Source organism: Penaeus monodon, chromosome 31 (assembly GCF_015228065.2).
Source record: "Penaeus monodon isolate SGIC_2016 chromosome 31, NSTDA_Pmon_1, whole genome shotgun sequence".
NCBI classification, from domain to species: domain Eukaryota; kingdom Metazoa; phylum Arthropoda; class Malacostraca; order Decapoda; family Penaeidae; genus Penaeus; species Penaeus monodon.
Window position 1 is genome coordinate 12,905,244 of NC_051416.1, and position 371 is coordinate 12,905,614.

A 371-nucleotide genomic window follows, 5' to 3' on the forward strand; every position below is an offset into this window, starting at 1 on the left:
GGTGGAGGACGAGAGCGAGCGAGTGCAGGAGCGGGGGACGCACACGCATTCCTTCTCGACCCGTTGCCATGACAACCACCAGATGCATATTACTAGGATAACCGATCGAGGAAAATCGATCTCTTGTTAATCCCTCGCTAAGTCTACCCCACCTGCTGCCCCTCCGCCCACCCTCGCCCACCCCCGCCATCGGTCGTGCGTGTCGAGTGCAGATCGACCCGCCGCGCCAGAAAGTGGGTCGACAGTCTCGGTCGAGGCGCTATGGCCAGTCCCGCGGTTCGACGCCTGGGTGAGCGCCGCTTGTAAACTTCCTTTGTACGCAGGCACTTGCCTTTGTGAGAGTGCGTGTGCGTGCCTGCGTGGTTCCTCTC

The 371-nt window shown here is 61.5% G+C and overlaps 1 protein-coding gene across 1 annotated transcript in view; it reads left to right on the plus strand.

The window, feature by feature from the left end:
• LOC119593038 overlaps window positions 1–371 on the plus strand; it is a gene marked incomplete in the record, with an annotated part of 43,788 nt that overhangs the window by 955 nt on the left and 42,462 nt on the right.